Genomic DNA, 24,582 nt, shown 5'->3' on the forward strand with positions numbered 1-24,582 from the left:
CTGGTTAGAAATGCCGGTGTTCTTCCTTCCAGCAGATGTGTATTGTATGCTCTGCACGTGCTGGCCTCCCCTGGTCTCATTCTCTGCGGCTTTCAAGTCTCAACAGAAAGCCGGTCTTTTCTCCTTCCTCTTTCCTCCCTTTCCCCTTCTCCCTCTTTCCCTTTATCCCTCTCTTCTTCCTTCGTTCTTTGGGAAATATTGATGGGGTGCTTCTGAAGTGCAGAGCACAGTGCCTAGTGCTGGATATGTAGGGTGGACCCGTGCCCACCCTCCTAGATTCTGGATTCTCGATATGAAAGCAGTGTTGGAGGGCCGATGGGCTGCTCTGTGAGGTGTGGCGTTGCAGGGCTGGCGAACACGCTTAAGAGGTATTGGTGTTGTAGGGCTCATGGGATATTGGCAGTGGTATGGTGTTGTAGGGGGCCGATGGAATGTTCTGTAAGCTACGGGGAGCCATCCAGGCCCTAGATTCTTCTTGATTCACCCTGGGCCAGGGATGGGGGAGAGGAGGCCTGTCTGAAAGTTGAATAGGTATGTACCGTGCTGATAAGATGTGAGAGAATGGGACTCTCCCTGCTACTCCTCACCCCTTCGCCGTGGTTCAGCTACTCCAGTGTTACCTGCTATAGGAAACCTTTGATTACCCGCCTCTCTCTTCCCAGGTAAAATTTCTCCTCCCCCTCCCTGGTGCCCCAACAGTACCCTATTAGAGATTTCATCCACTGCATCCCATTGATGCTCTGTTCCACTTCTATGTTAAGGCTGGCTCCCTCCATTAGGCAGTAAGCTTTAGGTGACAAGAACTATGTCTTAATATGGACAACGTTTAGTGAAGAGTTTGGATGCTGGAGGTGCTGAGTAAATATTTATTGAATGTTGAAATAACTTTGAAGGGACTCTGTTGGCAGAGACCTTCTGATTTCTACCGGACTTAAAAAGAATGCCAGATTATATATACAAAGGAATATCATTCAGCCTTAAACAAGAAGGAAATCCTGCCCGTATGTGAGAAGGATGAAGTTGTGGGACATTATACTTAGTGAAATAAACTAGTCACAGTAGGACAAATGCCACATGATTCTACTCACATGAGGTATCTAAAAATAATCAGACCCATAGGAACAGAGAGTGGAGTGGTGGTTGCCAGGGTCTGGGCAGGGGGCAAAAGGGGAGTTGCTGTTCAAGAGGTATAAAGTTGCTGTTATGTAAGATGGATAAATTCTAGAGGTCTGCTGTACAACACTGTGCCTATTAAGTTAATAATACTGTATCGTGCGCTGAAACATTTGTTAAGAGGGTAAGTCTCCTGGTAAGTGTTCTTACAATAAATTAAAAAAAAAATATATATATATATAGCAGCCACCAACCTCCCCCCGCAAAAAAGCCCCACCTGAGTGACGTAGCGCATCATGCCTCCCTGAAATCACAAATGAAATGTCTGCAGTGAAACCACATTACCACCCATGTTGAGAGTTTTACCTGACCTGATTCACAGCGCAAACAGACTCTATAGAGTGGTCGGTCATTTGCTTGAGGCTGGAGCTGACATCTTGTCTGTGATTTAGACGCCTGCGTAAAAACAGACCTTTAAATGGACTGAAAACAGTTAACAGAGACCCCTCAGTCTCTGGGTGTCTCTGTGCAACTGGTGGAGATGGTAAAGCCTGATGACAAGTGCGGGTGAGCGGTCAGTGCTGTTGAACGCTGGGCGTGACAGGTGCACTGGCTTCCAAAATGCATTTCCTGGAGCAGATGACGTTCATCTACAGAATCCTCCATGATCCCAAACTCTCTCTAGGAACTGACTCGCTGTTTAAATCTGGTGCCGATTCCACATTCGGTTACACTCGTCTAGAGGAACTGTCTCCTGAAATGTGTAGTCTCCTTTTGGAGCAGGTGAGGTCTGGGTTAGGATTCTAGCTGTGCACCCCTGGACCTAATGATGATGCAGAGGAGGTGGCGATGGTTCCTAGATTAGGTACAGCAATTGTGGCCGGCCTGTTGGCCCAGCTTGCGGTGGGGGCGGTGGTTACAGGCAGGTATTTCTTGCGCACGTTGCCAGAGTTCACAGGTGCAAGGCCAGAAATCAGTGTTTGGGACTTTGCCTCCTGGAAACATGTCATTATTTGGAAAGGAATTTTTATTTTTAAAATAAAAAACAAAAACAGATTTAGCCTTTCTCTGGTGCTTTTCCTGAATACTGGCGAGCCTGTCCTAACATTGGAGAAATAATGACTTTGAGCTGGGTGGAATATTTTTATTCTTCTCAGTGGAAAGTAAATATTTGCCTTCACTTTCTCAGAACCCCGTGTCACTGGGAAAGCAGCTGAAGAACCTGCTGGTAAGAACAAAGGCCAGGCCTCTCTTTGCCTGCAAATCTGGTTTTCTGGCAGAGCTCCCTGTTGAAGTGTGAGTCGTCCCCCTCTCAGCAATGGACCAGGGAACAGGAGAGCATCTTGCCTTTCCCGGACCCTCGCTCTGCAAGACAGCCCTCAGTCCCAAGTTCTGCTGTTTGAGAGGATTGAGGCTCTGCTGAAAGCTCAGTAATTTTCTTCTTGAAAGCAAAAACAAGGCAAAAGACAATAGCCAGTTGCCTTGTATAAACCACCTGCTTCATAGGAAATGAAGCGAACCTCTGGAGCTCCCAGTGCCACTTGGAGGATTTGTCCTTTCTTTTCCTGTCGGTAAACAAAGGCAGTTGGTTGAATGAGTGGGGGCATGGATTGTTTACAGGATGTTTGCTGTATCAAAGGAAGGAAAAGTGCCTTTTACAGAGTTGTGTTCATTGTGTCGGGGACATTACAACATCATTTAAAGGGTCTCTGCTGGAGAAGAGAAATTAACCACAAAGTATTCAGTCGTGAAACACAAACTGTTTAATCAGTAGGACTTTTTAAAGACTTATTTCATGAATTACAGTTGAGGGTTTTATAATATATCAGCATTAAAAAAAAATGTAGGAAACCAGAAAGCCTCTTTAGAGAAAAAATAATGGGTTCCTAAGACTTTGAAAAATACTGATACTTCAGAGGACTCAGTTTTTTTTTTTAATTGCACAGGTTCATGCTTTGTGTGCAAGAAACATTTATCATTTATAGTACCGTTGTGTCTCCTATGTAGGCCTTCCCAGGTTGCATTTCGGTGCTATGTCTGGATCTCTGGTGTTCCAGCTCTGTCTGGAGACTCTTTTTCAGCTGAGAGGTGTCATGAACATGACAGAGTGAACGAATGGTTGGTTGGACTTAATAAACTAGTGAAGATTGAAACAATGACGTAAGATGCCCAATAACATGTTCTTTTTCTAATTAATGTTGGGAAATCTTTTGATAACATACTCTGGTGTTGTGTGTGTGTATGTGTGTTAACTATACATAATATAATTTTTAAATGTGTAGTAGTTCAGTGGCATTAGGTATATCCATATGTTGTGCAACTATCTGTCTCTAGAGACTTTTCATCTTCCCAAACAGAGATTTTGAACTCATTAAACACTAACTCCCCATTCTCTTCCCCACCCCTGGCAACCACCACTCTACTTCCTGTCTCTATGAAGTGGATTATTGTAGGTACCTCGTAGAAGTGGAATCCTATAGTATTATCCTTTTGTGACTGATTTATTTCACTTAGCACCGTGTCTTCAGGGTTCATCCATGTTGTAAAATGTGTTGTAATTCCCTAATTTTTAAAGCTGAGTGATATTCCGTTGTATAGATTTACCACATTTTGTTTCTCCAGTCACTGGTGATGGACCCGGGTTGCTTCCACCTTTTAGCTATTGTGAATAATGCTACTATAAACATGGGTGTATGACTGTCTTTTCAAAACCATGCCTTCGGGGCGCCTGGGTGGCTGTCATTAAGCATCTGCCTTCGGCTCAGGTCATGATCCCGGGGTCCTGGGATCGAGCCCCACATCGACAACTCAGCGGGAGGTCTGCCTCTCCCTCTCCTGCTCTCCCTGCTTGTGTGCGCTCTCCCTCTCTCTCAAATAAATAAATAAATACATCTTCAAAACCCGGCTTCCAATTCTCTTGGGTATATACCCAGAAATGGAATCACTAGATCCTATGGTAATTCTGTGTTTAAGTTTTTTGAGGGATTCTCCATACTGTTCTTTTAGATTTTTAAGCTTAGAATTGGTTATATTGGCTCTAAGTTAAGTCAGTGAGAATGTCCTTCCCCTCCCTTGCTGGTGCACTTAATCTTGAGTTCAGCCACAGTTGAGGGACTCATAATAGTAACGTTTCATCCGCTGTTTCAATGCCTCATAAAAATGGAGACAGACTGAGAAAGGTGGGCTTTCTAAAGCCAAGGCCAATCATTGCCTTGTTGGTAGGTGGCCCTGTAATTGATCACCATTCAATGTGAAAGGGGCACTGTTAATACTGTGCTGGGTCCATAGGCATAGACCCTGCTGTCCCGGCACACCCCACTTACTGGGGTGTGTCTTTTTTTTTTTTTTTTTTTGAAGATTTTGTTTTTTGACAGAGAGGGAACACAAGCAGGGGGAGTGGGAGAGGGAGAAGCAGGCTTCCTGCGGAGCAGGGAGCCGGATGTGGGGCTCGATCCCAGGACCCTGGGATCATGACCTGAGCCGAAAGCAGACGCCTAACAACTGAGCCACCCAGGCACCCCTGGGGTCTGTCTTTTGTAGGGAGCAGAGTGCAGGACCCTGGCAGGATTTAGAGAAGCCACATTGTTGCCATTTCATCCAAGCTGTGCATTGTCGCGTGTTTATTCTGCAGGATGTCAGGAAGGAGTGTGGTCCTTAGTGCACCTGGCTGCAGTTCAGTTTGCAGAAATTCTTTTACTTACTGTTTTTAGAAATGATGTAGCAAAAGATCATGATTTGAGGAGCTGGACTGACTTGAGTTCACACCCTGTCCTGTGTGATTCACTTTGCGCAAATAATCAATGTCTTAGAGGACCAGTCTCCTCAGCCGGGAGGCAGAAAAGACTGATTTTGTTTTTCAGTGATTGTGGATTTGGAAATCACATGGAAAGTGTCTAGTGGAGTGCTTGGTACTTAGCGCCGCGTATCCAATATTGTCTGCTCCCGTTATTATTAAAAGCAGATGCAGTTTTAACAGAAGTTAGTACCCAAAATCGACACCTAGATTAGCAGTTGTCAAAATTTTGGTCTTAGACCACCCCCCCTTGACATCTGCAAAACTTATTGAGGGTCCCAGAGAGCTTTTTACTATGTGGCTAGGATTAAAATTGAGGCGTTTAAAAATAGTTACTAATTAACTAAAAATGGCAGTAAGCCCTTTGCCTTTTATTATAAATAACATGTTTTATGAAAATCACTTTTTTCTAAAACAACAACAAAACATTAATGAGCAGAACGGCATTGTTTTACAGTTTTGCAAATCTCTGTAATATGTGGCTTAAGAGAAGACAGCTAGACTTGCAAGCCTTATGCACTGTGACGTGTTACTCAGCTTCTAGAAGAGTCCACTGTGTCCTGGTGAGAGGAGCATGGAGAAGGGAAATGATGTGTTTTGCTGTGAGAGTGGATTGAACCTGGTAGACCCCTGGAAGGGCCTTGGGAACCCCTGGGCGCCCTCAGACCATGCTTTAAAAACTGCTGACCTAGAGTTTTTCTGTGAGTCTGAACTGGGTCTCTTTCCTCTCTTGTAGGTTCTTGCTCCTGGTCGAGCGAGCTGGAGCCTTGGAGCCTGCTATTCTCCCTGCTGAGGTGAGCCTGCCCCCCACCCATACCCCAAACCACTGCTTAGAGTTTTAAATTTGGGCTTCCGTGTCCCATGAATGGTGTTTTGTTTTGTTTTGTTTTGTTTTTAATTGTTTCTGTTCCCTGTGGCTTAGGGGTCGAATGTTCTGATTTTTTCACCCCTCCAGCCCATGCATAGATGAGCATCGCTTTAAGGAGCTGTTTGAACTTGGGGATTGCCTAAATCGGGGGCTTCAGAAGGAGTGACTGACAAGCTCCAGTGAGCATCCCTTAATGTGTTTGAAAGGCTATGAATCTTAAAGTTGGTTTGTATCTCTCTACATGGAGTGTCCCTTAGATTCTAGGGACAAAGTGGGAGCATAGTGGGGGATATGGGGCTGCACGCAGGCCTTGGTCCTGGTGGCGGGTGGGCCCTGCCCTGAGGGGCCCCTGGGAGGAAAGTGATGGAGGGCGAGGTGGAGGAGGGCCAGGGCTCCCCAGATGGGGCCCAGCCATCTTCCCGGGGCCCCACTGTGTCACCGGGGACACCTGCCTCCCACGTAGAATAAGGCAGAGCTCCCTGATCCCCTCCTTGTGTGTGTTCACAAGTATTGTATTTTCCATAACAGCAGGAAATCGGATGGGTTTGTGACGGAGCTGTCAGGAGTAACCATCCCCCTGCACATTCCATCTCTGGCCCTTTACCCTCCAAGTTCTTCGATGTGGATTTCCTCAAAACAGAGCTATTCACTTAGTTAACGATGTTAACTAACTCGTTAGTGATGAGCCCAGAACTTCGAATGGATGCATTACTTACACCTAATCTTGTCTTGGTCTTCCAGTATCTTCAGCTGGTCCAAAGTGTCCTCTCGAGTGCCGTCCCCTCCCTGTGGGGTCCACTGTAGGGTCAAGTCCCGCACTTAGGGGTCAAGTCTATGGCTCGTCTTTGTTCCCACAGCCTTTGTTTCTCTGAGTGTTGGTGCATTTTGAAGTCTGTGGCCTGAGAGCCTGCACTTTAAAATGTCGTTAAGTGGACAAGTGTGTTTTCAGTGGCAAGGTACCACAGGTTTTCTTGGTACCAAGTATAAACACGGCAAACATACGTGGATGGTGAGATGTCAAAACTACTTGCAGGAGAGGACGATGACCGGGAATGAAGGCAAGGGTAGCGAGAGGTCTGTTCCTTCTTGTGTGGGACTCACACAAGAGCACTTGGCTGAAGTGCTAAGGACCTTGCTGGAGCCTGAGTATATTCTAATATGGAAATAACAAAGAGGGGCGTCATTTACTTGTCAGCACAGGAAAAGGGAAGTATTACCTGGGTTGGTTTAAAGGAGAGACTCTCTCCCTCTGCTCAGCTGTGCTTGTCCTTCCTGGTTCCTTGGTCCCTGCTGCATCTGGGTGAGTAGTTCCTTCTGTTTCTGGCCTCAGGCCCCTGCAGGGCACAGGCTGCCTGGACCCCGCTCTGACCCGCCTTTGTCCCTTGCTATGCTTTCCAGCACTGTGGGGACTAGCTCTTGCCCGGAATGAACCCTGCTAGCTCCTAGCTTGCCAGGCTTATTCCTGATCAGGTGCGTACAGCAGCTAGCCTGGAGGATACCTTGTCCAGATTAGTTTCTTTATGGCTAATTTGGATGAGTGAAGTTTTATTGATTTTTCTACAATATGAGACTGTGTAAACATTTGTGACACAGGCTCACGATTTCAGGCGTACTGCATTTGGTCGAAAATTACATTCTTTAGTTTTAAAATTTATAGGTGTGTTTAGTCCAGGAAACACAGAAATATATAAAGTAGAGCATCAATCCCCCCTATAAACTCACTCCCCAAAGGCACTCACTGCTGATAGACCTTCTTTTAAACGTGCATGCACACTCTAAAACAAAAAACAAAATAAAAGTGGGATTACTCAATTCATACTGTTTTTCCAGTTGCTTTTTTCTTACCAGTACATTGTAGCTGTCTTTTCATTGTCAACATTTAGGTAGTTCCTACTTTTTTTTTTTTTTAATGATGAATTAGTTTTCATGTGTAGCTATACCATAATTTAACTAATCCCTGTTGAGGGACATTTAGGTGCTTGTCAGTGCTTGGCTCCTGTTAACAAAATGCTTGTATGTATATATAGACTTATACAACCATTTCTTTAGGATAAATTCCTAGGAATGGAATTCCTGGATGAAAGAGTACTCATGCTTAAACGTTTGGCAGATATGCTAATTGACCTTCAGATGGGTTGTGCCCTTTAGGATTCCATCTGTGACTCAGGAGTGAGCCTCTAGCTGGCACCAGCTGTGAATAATCTCAGTATTTTGTTTCTGATTCTAATGTAAAAACTCTTTCATTGTTTTAGTATTTATGTCCTTTTTTAAAAGAAAATTAATCTGAAGTTAGGCACCTTTATTGGCTACTTGTAATTTTTTTTTTGCCCACTAATCTTGGGAATTATTACATGTACTGATTTTTTTTTTTTTTGAAACTTCTTTATTCTGGATATTAGTCCTTTGTGACATGATACAAGTATTTTTGCAAATTCTCAGTTACTGTCTTTTTTGTTTTTTTGTTTTTTTAACCATTTGAGTTTCTTGCGATGTGAATCCGGACGAACTCTTTAAAAAGAGCGTAGCATGTAGTAAGGCTAGTCTTCTTTCCGAGTTGAAAATCCATTTCAGATGCTGTCCTAACACAGGTTGTGATTACAGCCCAGGTCATCACGAATCTTTCTGTTGTTATAAGGTATGAATGAAGTTCATTTGCTTCGGTTCTTCTATTTTCACTCGTGCAAAGATCATTATTCTCACGTAGACTTATATGTAAAAGTGCGTTGCTTGAAATCTGCAGATTTTGTAAGAGCATCGGAACTGAGGAGGTACTACACTGGTTTAATTGCTGACTTGTTGCGTAATGGTAGAGGGATGGTTTTACCATTTGGTCTCCTCATTTTCCCATTGATGAAATTAGGACTCCTTTAGCCTTCATGAAGGCTTAGCAGCCTGTTTATCAGAGGATCAGGAGACTTGTTCTGTGGGAGAAATCAATTATTATCATTAAGGGATTAGTAAGAAAAATTTAGGCTGAGCTCCAAATTCTGGTCCTTACAAAGATGAATAGGATTTTCCAGGATAGCTGGCACCATACTGGTCTCATGGTGTGTTTTCAAGCCTTCAGATTTCTGATAGGAATTAACTCTTTAGGCATCTTCTTCTTAGAAAGGAATATCTGGTTCCTCCTCTCTGCTCTCAGCTTTGCCTTCATCCTTGCGCCTTCTTGGAATCAAAATAAGTATTGGCAAGGGGTGCTAGGCTTCCTTTCAATCCTGTCTTCTTTTCTTTTTGGCCAACTTTGTAAGGCCAAGGTGGTTCTAAGGCTCTAGTGGACCTCAAGAGGGGCCTCAGTTTATTTCCATTGACTTAGAGTGTACTCACAGGTAAATTTCTCATTGTCCTGCCCAGGTTTCTGCAGAGGCATCATGCTTCTTGGATGTCTCTACTTAGGGGAACAGCACCGGGGTGGATGCCATCTGCTTGCGTCTGGTGGCAAGGTGCCAGTGATTGCCAGGATCTGGATGTCAAGATGAAGTCTGAACTGTGATGGTACCCGATCCTTTACAGGCTCCTAGACATTGGGAAATGCACTGGCCTATATATAAAATGTTTGGGTGATCTCACACCTCTTGCTGAATTTCATTTTTTGCTGCTTATACTCATGGGCTAACACAGACAGGTTCTAGATTATGTTTCAAAACATTCCATTTCATATTCCACTATCAGCCAGGTTTAGAAAGGGTTAGCCACCTCAGGCAAAGGATTTTAAAATCTGAAGACCTCATGGGTGAGAGGCTATGGGCTCTCCCATTCCATGCATCATGGAGGTTGATTTAGTTTAGTGAACGTTTATTGGGTAATTTCTGTTGGTGGAGCACTCTGTTAGGAGCCAAGGGAAACAAGATGATTAAAATGTGCTCCTTCCCTTTGAGAGTTTATGATCTAACAGGGAAGAAAGAAGCATATACAGATAGCTCTCATAAGAGGTTTGATTGCTGTAATCATCAAATACTAGGGAAATACCAGTGAGCTGAGTTGACCATGGATCTCTGCACCCATCAGGTAGGCTGGCATGTCGTAGTCACTTAATATACATGTTTGAATGGATGAGTGGACACATTTAGACACATACATTTTGGTGTGCTTTGTTCATAGCAAAAAAAGATGTGTGGAAACAGATGATTTGATGGATTTGTGTATGATCGCATACGGTATGAGATTTGGTGAAGTCACCAAGGGCATAGGGCAGGCTGAGCAAGATCCACCATGGAGCCATCCTTTCTCCTCCTACAATGGGGGCCATCCTGCTGGTTGCTCCTCCCAAGGCTGGGAGGACTCTCTCGAGCCCATCCCTTGAACAAAGTAGGGTTTGGTCCTTCATGTGATAGGTCCGGTGCTCGGGTTTCTTGTGGACTGATTCAGGCCAGTCACACTTAAAACTGCTTTGTACTTGGAATTCTTTTTCTTTCTTTCTTTTTATTTTTATGTGAATCATTAGTCATTTCATTTTGTTTCTTACAAACCTGTCATTTATTACAGTAGGGATTATTTTTCTTAATTCACAAGGTTAAGATGCACTTTTCTTGATAACCAGGGATTTCTTTTGCTTCTCTTTTTCCAATTTCTTTTCTTACCACTAGGTTCTATCTAGTCAAAGAAATGACAATGTGCTTTGTGTCCATTATATTACAAATAATATTTCCCAAAATGTAACCCCAGTCAATGTAATCACCTGGGAGGGACTTTATGATGGAGTGAGGCAGATCATCTCATCTGCAATATATTTGCTGGCCATTCTCTCCTCTCCTCAGTAGTTATTCTACTGCACTATTGCAGCTTTATTTGCTTACTGTTACCACTGTATAGTAGATAATATTTTAGTACTTCAGCTGTCCCATTTACTGTGCCAGCAGTTCTTTGAAGTAGGTGTTATTATCCACATTTTAAAGATAAGGAAGCTGAGGGTCAGAGAGGTCAAATGATGGTGCTCAGGGTTACCCAGCTAATCAGTTATGGAACCAGGAGGAGCTGGGCTCTCAGACCCCGTTCTTTGTCAATGCCCCAAAGGCAGGTCAACTTCTGGAGAAGGCTAAGTCATCTGTTTCATCTTATCTTACGGAAATTGCAAGACGTGGTCTTATTTTCTGAGAAGAACCAACAAGAAGAATTGGTGCAATTATGCCGATCCTGTCCATATATCGATCTTTCACAAAGATAAACATTTGATGTGTGGGACCAAATAGAATCCTAGCAAAACCTGAATGTGCATAAGATTCATATGAAGCAGTCATGGTATGTTCTGATACTCCGATGAGTGTTGGGTGAATGACCTGTCCGTGACCCCAACACCCGCTTGAAGTAGCGAGCCTCCCAAAACGCACTTGGCCCCGACCATCCTGAAAGCTGGACCTTTTCCTGGTTGGTCGAATCTTCACCTGAAGTGGCTTCTCAGTTGTGGATGACCTCTGCAAGGTGAATGGGATGAATAGTCAAGTCATTATATTAGGAATTCCATTACCAAAGGTTTACAGCACAGTGTCCAACTTTGGGTAGGTCTTCTGGAGAGTTCTTATTTGGAAAGCATTTGCAGTATCATCTTACAAAGACACAATTGTGAACATTCCCTTACTGAAAAGCTGCCATCACCATCCTTAGTTCGTGCACCTGAATGCCACCAGGGTGCTCCCACAGAACACATTGTAACTTTGTAAGTTACATCTCAGCATGGTGTGTTTTCTTTTCCTTTGTTTGTTATTAAACATTTCGCTGGAGGAAATATGGGTGGAAGATTTCATAAAGGAAGCATTCAGTGAGAACAATGGGTAGTGTTAAGACTTTGTTTCTGAAGTAAAGTAACTGTTTTTCCTCGAGAGAAGCAATTCAGGGGTAATTAGCCATGTGTCTGATAGGGGTGGGGAGAGCACCCTCACATTTTGGGTGTCATTCCAAACTCAGCCCTTGTGCCTCACTCCTCTGTGGTCTGGGACGCTGTAGCATTGGAGGTCTTTTGGTCCCCTTCACACCTTGAGGCACAACTTGACATGACACAACTGACAGAAAATCATGGCAGTCATCGCATCTATAAGGTTGTTTATTTGGAGAGTCTGCACGTGCAGTGAAACATGCTTAGTCTTTATATTTAATTACCTAACAACTGTGAACACATTTCTAAAATCGGATTCTTTGATTTTCTCTTTTATGCTCAATATAGTGATACTAGTAGCCAGCATTTGTGGGCACTTTTCTGTTCCAAGGCTTGTTGTGAGCCCTGGGCAGGTACAGTTTCCTTAAATGCTAACAGCTTCTGCCACTGTCTTCCATGCCCTGTGGATGCAGGGACTCCAAGGTCAGAGATGCCCAGGGCTCGTGTATGCATGCATCTGGCTTTTAGCCAGAGTCCATGCCGGCTCCCATGGATTTGCACAAAAACATCTGGCAAATGGGCTTGGTGCAGATAGTGTAGGTTAGTGACAAGAATGCGAACGAACCTTTATTTTAAATTTGGCCAGTGACAGGGTCTGCCACTCAGGTTGTCAGATTATTAGCGTCATGTAACCTGGGCAATTTCCTTAATGTTTGATGGGCCCCAGTTTTGATATTGGCAAAAAGGGTATAATAATCTATTGTAAGATTTTCATCCGAATTCTGTAAGGCAGTGCTTGTTACAACTGATCTAGTCATTTTATGTCCCTTTGATTTTATCTGAAAAAGCAACTGAAATCTTTTTTTTAAATTTTTTAAAAGATTTTATTTATTTGTGAGAGAGAGAGAGAACAAGCAGGGGCAACAGCAGAGAGAGGGAGAAGCAGGCTTCCCACTGAGCAGGGAGCCTGATGCGTGACTTCATCCCAGGACCCCGGGATCATGACCTGAGCTGAAGGCAGACTGAGTCACCCAGGTGCCCCTGAAATCTGTTTGTAAGACACTATAATTTATTCTCCCATCTGGGCTTTGTCCTCTCCCCGCTATAAAAATCCATGGTCGAGTCTCTTTTTTGTAAATATATTGAGAGAAGGAAAAGTGAGCGCTAAGGTAGAACTGGGGATGAAGGAGTACTAAAAGTGAGGTGGTAAGTTTTTACTCTTTTGTGATCTTATCTATTTCATAGTTGCCTATTGTGAGAGGATTTTTATTCTTTCCAGGAGTGGTGTCTAGAAACTGTAGCGCTGATGGCCTCTTGGTGGCCCGTCCTCTGCAGGCTGAGTGCCTGATGTTCATTCACCCCCTCCCAGCTGGCTTTTGTTGCCTGCCTCTCACCTGGGCAGTGGACCTGACTTGGCCTAAAAGCCTTTGTTGTTCTAAGCATGGTTTTCACCCTTCGTTACCCATCTGAATCACCCAGCAAGCTTTTAAAAATACCAATGCCTGATTTCTAAAACTGATACTTAGAAACTGAATTGCGACTGAATTTCCGATGTCTGTGTTGTTTTTTTTTTTTTTAAACTTCCCCAGCTGATTCTGATAGGCAGGGGAGGTGGAAAACTCAGCATTAGTGTGGGGGAGACCCGGAAGGGCCGTATTCCATCCTTACTGTAATGTCATTATCACCGTCAGTCGTGTCTGTTTCAGCGGTGAATGGAATCTCTTGGAAGTGGCTGTGAGTGCTGTAGAATCTAGAATCGTGTAGAATCAGTGTCCTCTTGCCCCTGGGGGCCCGTCCCTCTCCCATCCAGGCTGGAACGGCTCCGTGGGTCCCAGGTGTTCAGACAAGGTCAGGAACCCAGAGGGATCCACGGAGGGGGTGACCGCGGGGGCTTAGGTGCCGCCCGTGAATATGTTTGGTGTTCTTTGCCATTCCTTTGTCTATTGTTTGGCAGTTGAGTATGTAGGAATTATTCCTCGGTGTGATCTGCCTGCCGAACCGTACTATTTTTAGGCACTAACCCACACAATAGGTTTATAAAAAGGCTATTGAACCTTCTGAGGCTCTGCTGGATTTGGTCTGACAAGGGCTGAGTTACAAGTAGGCTCTCCCGCCTCACAGTTCAGGCATGTAGGATTTTTTTGTTTTTTCTTTATAAAGAGTCTGAATAGCCTAAAAATACAGAGGTTTGGCGGTCTGTCAGGTGATGCTCTCCTCCAGTGTCCCAGCTCTCCAGACACATCACTTTGCAGGTGTTGGTTAGATTGCTGATTTTTATTTGTTCTTCTTTTCCTTTTAACATGCGCCAAAACGTGCATAGTTTGTAGTGCTAGGGGAAAAATGACACATGAAGCATTTTCTTATTCTTGAATCTCTGCTCTCTGTCTAAAAAGATGCGTTTTTCTCCATTGGGGAGATCTGCTTGTCTGGCTCTGCTTATCAAATGGTATTAAACAGATAAAACTAGTACTAAATATTAGTTTAAACCTGTTTTTAAAATGACCATCAGAACTTGCTGGGTTCTAATCCATTGTCAGAAATATGCATTACTCCATTAGGAGGCAGAAACATGAGTTTCCTAGTAGTTGTAATGGAAAAACAATCTCTTGTTGTAAAATAATGTGATGCCCTTAAAGTGTCCACATAATAGATTGGACATTATTTATGATTCTTTTCTTCCTTTATTGCATCCCCTGCCATTAAAATGCCCTAATAGGCAGTGAATTAGAATCACTGCTGTATAGCTTTGACTTTAATTTAGAGTACACATCTTCGGAAAGACCATACCCAAACTAATTCACAATGAGGCACTTAGCCAAGTAAAGATTTTCTTTGGCAGTGCTTAGTGAGGGGATAGACTCTGAGCTATCTTGGATGACTTTTAGGATTGATACTGACGATTTTTTAACTCCTTCTTTATGCTGGTTACAAACTTATGATTCCTCTTACTCTTGCAATCTGTGTCACTCTATAGGGTGGGCCTGGCTGGTCTTGTCAAAGGGAACATTTTGATTTTCTCAGCTACGTTTGGACATTTTTTCCCCTTTTCTTCTCTTCGTTATCTCTCTCTGGGTCCCATGCCCTCCAAACCCCCGTGGGGATTTGTTGCTGACCTAGGGAGCTCATCCGTGTTCATGCCATAGTTCTTCTCTTCGGGTGTCAGAGGGGAGCTGGAAGAGTCGGGACACTCTGGGTGCTTGGCTCTCTGGCCTCCCCTTTACCTCCAGCCCTGAAGGCGTCTGTAATTTCCAAACATGCATATCAAGAGCAACCAGAGGTCTCTGTCAAACTATCCGTTCCCAGCCCACTCCACATGCTGCCCTGTGTCCCCTTCTGTCCTGCCCCCGGACTTTGATGCAGTAGGTTAAGGTGAAGGCTAGTAAATGGAATTTTCATCAAGATCATTCTAATGCAGTCGTCTGCATGGCCCGTTGAATGTTTGGGGACCACCTGTGTAGTTCCAAGCCTCACTCTACCGATGAGACATTCAAAGCCCAGCAAATGATGAGGAACTTCACCAGGGTCACACTGGCAGACATGCCAGTCCAACACAGAAGACAGGGATTCTTTACCTTTGTACGGTGAATGTAGATGGGGCAGAAATGACCGGAAAGTTCACGGGGCTATATACCCTGGACACACGTTAGTTCTCTATTTTGTATTATTGGAGACTCTGTGTGTTGTGTCTCTGTGACAGAGAGGAACATAGGATGAATCGGTGATCTGTGTACTTAACCTAATCTAGGACCAGAGTCAAAGATAATGAGTATGAGATCCAGTTTGAATTCTTGTACATTGAAAGAATTGTTAGTGTATTATTTTACCATTGTTTTGGCCTCATGTTTGTGTTGAGTGGATGTTCCGGTTAGCTTTGCCTGCTGATAATAATATAAGCAAGCTTCCTTGGATGCAGCAGGTACATAACAGGAGCTATTCAGAGTCTGGCAAGGAAATGCCTAAAACATACAGTCCTTATTCTGATCACATGGTGACAGACGCATATTTGCACATCCATTTAAAATAAACAAAGCTGACTTCTTAAAATTTATATGAAGCCTTGTTCTCTTTTCCACTGACAGACAATTATTTGGAGTTGGGAAGATAATCTGTGGGGATAGGAGGTCATTGATGGCATTTATCACAAAGGTCCAGGAATTCATTTTATCTGCTAACTTTATCTTATTGACATGGGGATTGTGGTCTACCTCCCAGGGAACTGGTCCACGTAGGGATGTAGGGAATGACTTTTATACGTGTGCACAAATGTGTAATGATCATGATGTGTTTGTCTGACAGGTGGTAGGTACTTAATAAATATTTGATGAATGAAAGTAATGCTTCAGAAAAGACTTTTTTTTTTTATATCTATCAAAATTCTAGCTCAGGATACTGCAGTTTTCTTATTTACTTTTTTTCCTTCTCATAAATATCTGGGCTCTACTATCATCCAGGATCTTTAATGGAATAATTTACATTTCTTATATCCCACCTTTTTATTTCGGTGTTTTTCCAGTAATGGTACCTCTCATGATTCTGTTTCCTTTGAGGAAATTATATCCACTTAGAAGCTTCCATTTCTGGCTGGTTTTAGAACTTAGCACCAACACAGACTGGGCCTGAGGCCTGCTTTGGGAGAAGCTTTGCATCAAGATCCTGGGCCTCATCAGTGAGCCTCCTGAAGGCTGGAGGCCCCACCCTGCCCCTGGCCTGGGCCTTCCTCCCGCTCAATGCTGCCCCTCCTGCTCTCATCTGCCAGAGGCACAGATAGTGGAAGCTGGAGGTTCTTCCTGCTGATCACGTTGACCAAGAAGCAGTGACGTCCTCTCCATGAGGACTGAGCCATCCCTGGAAAACCTTCCCATTTCTGAGGGATTATGCCCTTTTAACGGGACTCGTGAGTACTCCCTAGCCCAATAGGCAGAAGATCTGAAAAAGAAGACTCCAGATTCAATTTTGTATTTCCAAGGGTTTTCTTAAAAGGCCACTGGGGTACAGGATTGACAGGGAAGATCCACTTCTTTCAAATGTTATTGTTTGGTTATAAATTACTAATGATCAGATAACTGATGTCTTATTAATTGCCCAGTTCAGGGATGTGATTTGGGGTCCGGGGTGGTCAAGTGATTCCATCCGAACAGTTTTGCGGGAGAGCAACATGGGATTGCTGGCTGCCGTGAGGCCCCGAGCATCCCAAGAACCCTTATTTTTAAACTCAAAACTAAGTTTCTTTGTTGGCAACACAGGGATCATTCTGTTCTGAGCTAATTCTTCTGTGGGCCCTGAAAGGCCAACGGTTCTGCGTGAAGTGGAGATAAAGGGGTGGACGGGGATTAAAAATCATGAATGAATTAGGGGGAATCAACAGGAAGGAAATTTGTTTCTAGATGGATTTGCTGACATGTAGGTATTACCCTCCCTGGATCACAGAACTTTTATTCCCCTGGTAAACAGATAGAGTCAACTTATACCTGATTCAAATTAGCCTCCTATAGAAGCATCGCAGCTGACTCCCAACAATTGAGCTATTTCCTGATTTAAAGGAGTAGACAGAGATCTTCACTTACTGATAAATTGAGGATATTTATATTTGTATCCAAAGGCTTCTTTGCTTTGGAGGGGTATCCCTGTCAAAAGTAATATGTGTCCTGGGGCGCCTGGGTGGCTCAGTCATTAAGCGTCTGCCTTCGGCTCAGGTCATGATCCCAGGGTCGTGGTATCGAGCCCCGCATCGGGCTCCCTGCTCCGCGGGAAGCCTGCTTCTCCCTCTCCCACTCCCCCTGCTTGTGTTCCTGCTCTCACTCTCTCTCTCTCTCTCTCTCTCTCTGTGTCAAATACATAAATAAAATCTTAAAAAAAATAAAAGTAATATGTGCCCTGTGTATAATATCTGGATAGAAAGAAGGAAATAAAATCACCCCAAGTACCAAACCCAAAGATGAAAACTGATAATATCATCTTTTTTTTATGAATTAAGTGTGTCTATGTATCCATGTGTGGTTGTATTATGTAGTTGTGAAGATCCTATGTATATATTTTAATATATGTGGATATATTATATTTAATTATAGATATTTATATATTAAAGCATTATGTATATATTGAAGCATTCTACCATTGCACATCTCATTACGTCATGGTCTTTATAAACAGTGTTTTTATGCCAGAACATTTAATGTATTTATTTTACTGAAGCTGGCACACTTCTTCTCAAGAACACAGACGTAGGGGCGCCTGGGTGGCTCATTCGGTTAAATGTCTGCCTTCGGCTCAGATCATGATTCCCAGGGTCCTGGGATCAAGCCCCAAATCAGCTCCCTGCTCATCGGGGAGCCTGCTTCTCTCTCTCTCTCCCTCTGCTTCTCCCCCTGCTTGGATGAACACACACTCTCTCTTGCTCACTCTCTCTCAAATAAATACAATAAAGTCTTAAAAAAAAAAGAACACAGACCTGGGCAAAAAGGGGTTATACTTTTCACCCGTGTAGTTCCCAGGCTTGGTGCCCTTGGCTGTGGAGCTGAAGGTACATGGTACCTGTTAGATCTAACTGGAGCCGATTGAGTTTATATCGTTATTTGCCCATATTAAAAGCGTCCCTCCTGTATGAAGATGTGGACGAAAGAATTGATTACACGAGACGCTGGGGCCCAGTGATAGAGCTCTGCATAATGAAAATAATTTACTCAGCCTGGCTGATTTCTGGCACAATCCCTGCTTTCCCATTGGCAGGCAGGAGGGCTGGTGTCTGAGGTTGCTTGGGCAAATTCAGACCCTCCCCTACTTCACATCCTTGAGACCACCCACCCCACCCACCAGTGGGATGAGGACTCTAAAGTGTGAAATTAACACATCAAGTGAATTTATATCAGGGTAGCCTTGGGCTGGTTTTTGCAAATTAAATTTGAAGAAATTAGCCTCAGCCCTGCCAAGGCAGCATTAACTTACTACTGGTGAAGCCAAGCTCTTTCTGTGGCATTTCTACACTGAGAGAGGAGTTCAGTTGTACACCAGGACAGTGAGTCTTGCTGAGTAAATTGTGGTCTGTTTGGTTAAACAAAACAAAACAAAACAAAAATGCAGGCAAACACAAAACAAACAAACAAACAAACACAAAACAACTGTTGACCAGAAGTGATGCTCCTCAATAAAACATGATTCATGTAGTGTAGAGAGGTTTGAAGAAAACATGCATGAATACGTGGGATAGTGCATCACTGAGCAGAAAGGCCAGCCAACTCTTCTAAAAGACTTTTGTGGGTGATACTCATTATTTGGCATTCAGAAAAAAAATTTTTTTTCATCACCCTGAGATGGGGTCCATCTCTCAGACCTATAATCACATTAACCAAGCTCACTAACCAGAGTATGTAACACGAGTGTCCACTTAGTAATTTATAGAAATAAATACAGTCATGGGGACGTCTTCTCGGTCCCCACATTCTCTGCCTCAAGGTAGGCAGAGATCTGGAGGTTGCTTGGGACACTTGCAGTGGGAACAGGGGAGATTGAGGAACGAACAGTCACTGGATTCAGGCAAGGATGTCATGAGAGAATATTCCTTGTCTAATGGCTGAAGTGCCTTCTCTGGATGCCAACATTTGCTCCGGATTCTCCTTTTTCCACATTCCAAATGGCTGACCCAAACTCCGTTTTCAAATTCTATTTTGCCATTAATTAGGGTACATACAGTCAGATCTTACAGGCCCTGGGGCTTCTCGCTCTTTAAAGTTTAAATCGCAGAGGGAGATCTTTCCTTCTTTCTAGCTCTCCAGGGAAGTTTTACTGTACAAGATGAAAGCCTACGGCAACTGACTTTCCAGGTAGGGTTCTGTTTGAACAATGCCATTAGGGCTTGTCACTTTTTCCAGTAAGGCTGTGCCTTTGTTTCGGCTTGCTCTCCATCCCAACATTGCTTTGTTGATATGGGTATAACACTTTATATAAAAATATTCCACCTGAACATTTTAAGTGTATGACTTACGTATTGACAGGTCACGTCACAATGTCTTGCTGGTACAGGGTGTTTGGCACTATTCTGTTCTGCGCCGACTTGCAATACCGCATTTAGCTGACTGTTTTGTTTTGTTTTTGTTTTTGTTTTTGTTTTTGTTGTATCTTCACTGAACCTGGTACCTTGTTGGGCAGGGTGAGAGAATACAAAATTGAGTAGAGTTCTCTGATTTCTAGGTTCTTAGTCTAATGGAAGAGACAAGCATGCAGATAAGTAATGGTAGGGGTGCCCGGGTGGCTCAGTCGGTTAAGCGTCTGCCTTCGGCTCAGGTCATGATCCCGGGGTCCTGGGATCGAGCCCCGCATCGGGCTCCCTGCTCAGCGGGGGTCTGCTTCTCCCTCTCCTTCTGCCCCTCCCACCCACTCGTGCTCTCTCTCTCTCCACCCCCCCCCCCAAAAAAAAAAAAAAATAAAATCTTAAAAAAAAAAAGGAAAGATAAGTAATGGTAATATTGGGTCCCGTCTGCCAGAACACAAGAGAGGGAGTAAGCGTTACGTCTTCTCCGAGGCAGTGAGAACACAGTGAAAACACAGTAGCTGGAGAAAAAATGTTCGCGGGGACGATCCAGAAGTATAGTGCCTTGGAGTCTTGGTTAACAGGAGGCCAGTGTCAGGGAATGGAAAGACTGGTTGAAGTCACCCTTTGATAGGACCCGGTGTTCTGTGGGGCTGGGCGAGAAAATGGCATGTGTATGAAGAATCGTGTAGCCCCTTGACCAGAATCCAGCCCCTGCTCCAGCTGCCCGTGGCTTCCAGGTGAGTAGCTCCCTCCACTCTTCGAGCCCCTTGTGTCCCCATTTAATGGGGAGACTGGCAACCAAATCGTTGGGTGCCTTACGTCATGAGGAATGCCTTCCTCGTGGAACAGGCATTTGGTGTGTTATGCCCTCCCATATTCATCCTGACTGCGGGAGGTGGAAACGAGACCAGGTCCACAAATTTCTCCACCATCACCTACCGTGGATTTGACAGACACTATGCTAAGCCAGCCTCCCAACGCCTTCCATCCCACTCTGTTACTGAGCTACCCTCTTTAGCATTTGTTAATCTTCTTTGGCTGATGTAGCACTGGTGAAAATTTACCTTGGCTGGGTGTAGGATTTTCTCTCCATTCTTGCTTGACTGCTGCCTCAGGGCCGTGATAAGTGTTGACTTGTGTCTCTTTTGGTCTTTCCAATTTCTTCCCCTATGCCTCTATTGAGATTTTGGTGTCTGGGTCTAAAACACTGAGTGAAATGAACCGCCGCCTTTTTTTTTTTTTTAAGTGTGTAGTTTAACTTTTTCTGGGTAAATCATCTTACCAGCTTTCTTGCAGACTTAGTCTGACCCTGATATTCATTACCTTGGAGGCCTTCGGTTTGTTTTTGTGTTTGTGGAACAAAGGATAGATAAGATGCTCCTTTTACAGTAAGATGCTCCTTTTACAATAAGATGCTCCTTTTACAAAGCAAAAGTTCAGTGTTTCTCAAGTGCCATTGAAAATGGCTCCTGATGATACAGAATTTCTTCTGACTTTATCTTGTTTCTGTCCCTTAGTTTCTCCCGGTCTGTAAACTTACCTGTCTGGTTTCACGTGCCCCCAAGAGCTGTCTGTTTGTAGGATTCCAACTCCTCCAGGGTCTGCAGCATTAGAACACGCTTACAGAATCGATTTTTGTCTTTGTGTGTGTGTGTGTGTGTTCAACCTCACATGGCACTGCCTTGTCACTGAAGGGAGGGAAGAAAAGAAGTTTGGGAGTTCGGTCTTTTAAAAACATCAATGCGAGGAATTATTTGGGTCTCTTGGCTTAAGCAACAGCAGTGACACCACCACCACCACCAAAAAGCCTGGGGCTCCATGAGATACTGTAGAAGTTTGGGGGTCTTGGAGGGCCTAGGGCTGCCGACAAAACCCTGATGACAGAGGCTCAATCGAGTTCACTTTATTCCTCTGTTAGTTTTCAGAACAGGCAGGGATAGCCGCTTTAGGACAGTCCACACATTGAACTCTTGAACAGCCCAGTGGATCCTGAATTCTTGCGGCAGACATTTCAGACTGCGGACACTCTTGCTATCTTTGGCTGGAATGTCGTCTCTGAGGAATCCTGTTGTTAGCTGTTCAGGGCTCTCACCAAGTTGAGGTGATCCTTGAGCTGTTGACAGTCCTCTGGGTTAACTCTGGCTTCTCTCTACTTCACAGTGCTCTTCCAGGACATTCTAGCAGGATCCAGGTTGCTAGGGAAGCAACTTTTCAGTGAATACCCTTGTGAGTTACCACCCTTGTGATGAATGGCTTTTTTTTCCCCCCATCCCGCCCCATACTTTTCTATAACGGGGAATTCCCAGAATGGTTTTGTTTAGAAATGTTTTTTTTGTGCTTTCTGGACTGACTGTATACAGAGTCCGCTCTTTCCTGCTGCTGCGTCCTTTTCATCTGTTCATTTATCTGGGATTTCCAAAGACTGAGTGGGCTAGTTGGGTCTTTTTTGAATCTGCTGGTTTTTCTGTGAAGCTGATGTCATAGTCTAGACCTTTATCCTTACATATGCAAATTATTAGATTACATTTAGCAGTTGGGGGCTTTGTCACTGCCCCCGGTTGGACTTGGTGAGAGCCTGTGTATGGCAGAGTAATTTTAGGTTCTGCGGTCTGTGGCATTTGGGTAGAGCACGTCTTTGGGAGTCCTGATGAGAAGGAGACCTGCCCTTGCTAGCCTACCTGGAGCTGTTACAGGTCCGAGTGGGATTCTGCTGCTCCGGGGTAGTGCAGGTTAGGCAAAGCATGTCATTGTGGGTCAGCTTGGCTGCACTTTACTCCACAGATACCTGGTTTCCCACTCTGGCCGAAATTCCCTTGGAGATAAATTGTTAAGTCCGAAAGACTTTTCTGTTTAATTTTGGGTGCGGGGCTTTATACCACTGCAAGATAAATGTGTCCCGCTGAGTGATTTCACTTGTTTGATATGAGTGTGGCTTGTTTTCTCAGCACTGCTGAGATTAGCGAGGTGATGTAAAGCCTAGAAACTTTTCAGATGTTTGTGTTGTATCTGATTTTAAAGTAAAAGCCTCTGGCCAGTGTGGGCTATTTAAGGTACATAAATGTGTAAACTCAATTTCTAGTTTAACTTACTTGCTTTTATTCCATAGGCAGTAGTTATAAGGAAGCAGGCCGCCTACGTAGTGGAGAGAAAGCAGGGACGTTTGAGTTTTGCTAATCACAGACATGAGTGAGCGTGCGGGGTGCAGAGCCTCTCACTCAGATGCTCATTGTTGGGAATTATTTCCTTATTGTTATTTTAATAAAAATAATTGAACCCTCTTTCAGCCTGTTGGATAAAATTAAACTGACAAACTCTGTGGAATGCCTGGGAACAATATTCAGTTTGCCGGCGACAGCTGCAGGGCCAGGGGTGCCCACAGCAAACATGGGCTAGATGCAGATCACATTTCTAGAAGGAAAACTTCCCCAACGTGTGTCATAGCATCGAGATGTATGTGCATGACACAGACAGTGTGCTCTGGTTAACCTGAGTAATGGTTTCATTCTTCATTAGACCTGCGTTCTTGCAAAGGCAAACCGAAGGGAAATCTACACCATATTTTGATAAAGAGAAAGGGGGCTATTTTTAGGGAAGCGTGGAGGGAAAGAGATTTCCTATTTAAGGTTTGGGTATTCCAGAGGTTGGATTAGAGTAAGTTTGTTAAAAATAGAACTTTAAGCGTAAATATTTTATTTCCTAATATGATACTATTATTTTAGCGCAGCTGTGTCCCCGTCTCTTTTCCTGAGTGAGCCCCTCTCCTCTGGGTTGTGGACATCTTGTCCCCCAAGACAGTGTTGCTACTGATGTGCTCTGTCTCAAATCTGACTCCTACATCTTTGCTACTTCTCATTTCCTCTCATGGCTACACTGAAATAATTGTAGCGCTTGTTAACATAGATCTCTCAGGGGCACAGACAAGAGATCAAGACAGAGCTTCAGGATGTGTCCATTCTGGTCTTTAATAGTGACTGTATTGGAAAAATAAATATTTTCTTAGAGGTGAAATTGAAAGCAATGCTGTGGGAGGGTTTGTATGTCCTTTTTGCCTCCTACTTGGGTAGATGATAAGCGTCCTGAAGTCAGGGCTCACGCATTATGTATCTTTCCTCATGCACCATGCGCCTTGCCAAGAAGTAAATGCTTAGTGGGTGCTTGAAGGAAAGAATGAACATGGGTTACCAGAAGGGGGATTTCGTGGATGCTTTGTCTGTTGTTAATCAGAAAATTTTGATTGATCACTCCCTGGTGGCTCCAGCTCCTTAGTGAATATACATGTGTATTCATACTCTAGGGATTTATAGTCTGATGGTAAACACAGGAAATACTCACAAATTATAGAAAAGGTCTATTTTTAAAATGAATTTGAAAGTAGAAGGAGACTGAGACATATATTTTATTAAGGGGAGGAAAATGTTCAGTAGAGGCCCAGAGGGGAAGGAGGACAGCAGATCCTTGAACAACACAGGTTTGAACTGCAAGGATCCACTTATATGCAGTATTTTTTTATATATACAGTTCTGGAAGTATATTTTCCTTATAATTTTCTTCATAACATTTTCTTTTCTCCAGCTTACTCTATTGTAAGAATACTGTGTAGAGTACATACGACATATAAAACATAGGACCGTGCATGTTATTAGTAAGGCTTCTGGTCAACGGTAGACTATTAGCAGGTAAGTTTTTGGGGAGTCAGATGTTACCCGTGGATTTTCGACTGTGTGGGGTTTGGCACCCGTAATCCCCAGTGTTGTTCAGGGTTTAGCTGTATAATACAGTAGGTGGTAGAGCCGCTTCTCCTTCAAAATCCCAGGCGGGCTGCTTCTCCTTGCTGTCTGGCCACCTCTCACGAGTAGCTGGACCTGGGACAGGGGTCCACATGGTTGCGTCCATGTGAGTGCGTGACGCACAGGAATCTTTTATTTTATTTTATTTTATTTTATTTTATTTATTTACGTGACAGAGAGAGAGACAGG

General features: G+C 43.8%; 1 protein-coding gene across 5 annotated transcripts in view; it reads left to right on the plus strand.

Moving 5' to 3' along the window:
• Nucleotides 1-24,582, plus strand: part of SIPA1L2 (signal induced proliferation associated 1 like 2) — a 213,519-nt gene that overhangs the window by 41,568 nt on the left and 147,369 nt on the right. For 4 of the 5 annotated variants that reach the window (XM_073879048.1, XM_073879046.1, XM_073879051.1 and 1 more), the window contains exon 2: nt 5,643-5,700. The gene's annotated coding sequence lies outside the window, so the exon portion shown is untranslated. Of the gene's footprint in view, nt 1-5,642; nt 5,701-5,861; nt 5,954-24,582 lie in introns of all 5 variants that reach the window. The other variant, XM_073879047.1, reaches the window with a different exon arrangement.

Source organism: Callorhinus ursinus, unplaced genomic scaffold (assembly GCF_003265705.2).
Source record: "Callorhinus ursinus isolate GAN/ISIS: 27379988/994484 unplaced genomic scaffold, GSC_fseal_2.0 scaffold32, whole genome shotgun sequence".
Lineage (NCBI taxonomy): Eukaryota > Metazoa > Chordata > Mammalia > Carnivora > Otariidae > Callorhinus > Callorhinus ursinus.